The sequence below is a fragment of the Lupinus angustifolius genome, chromosome LG19, assembly GCF_001865875.1.
Source record: "Lupinus angustifolius cultivar Tanjil chromosome LG19, LupAngTanjil_v1.0, whole genome shotgun sequence".
NCBI lineage: Eukaryota > Viridiplantae > Streptophyta > Magnoliopsida > Fabales > Fabaceae > Lupinus > Lupinus angustifolius.
Window position 1 is genome coordinate 13,667,806 of NC_032027.1, and position 429 is coordinate 13,668,234.

A 429-nucleotide genomic window follows, 5' to 3' on the forward strand; every position below is an offset into this window, starting at 1 on the left:
TTACCTACATTGCAAAGACAAATTATTTTGACTTTGTGTGAGCTTGAAATGTATTTCCCACCTTTTTTTTGACATAATGGTTCATCTAAGCATTCATCTTGTTCGAGAGACAACTATGTGGCCCTTCCTATATGAGATGGATGTACCCCTTTGAGCGTTATATGAAGACATTAAAAGGGTATGTGAAGAACCGATCAAGACCAAAGAGTTGTATTGTCGAGCGATATGTTATTGAATAAGCTCTTGATTTTTGTATCGGATACCTTACCGATGGTGATTTCATGGACATTCCAAAGCCTCGATATGCAAAAAAACATTTGTTGAAGGTATTACCGGGAATGAAATATTGACTGTAATAAGAACCGAATTTGAGCAAGTGCACTTATATGTTTTACATAATGCCGACGAGGTTGAGCCATATGTTGAAAC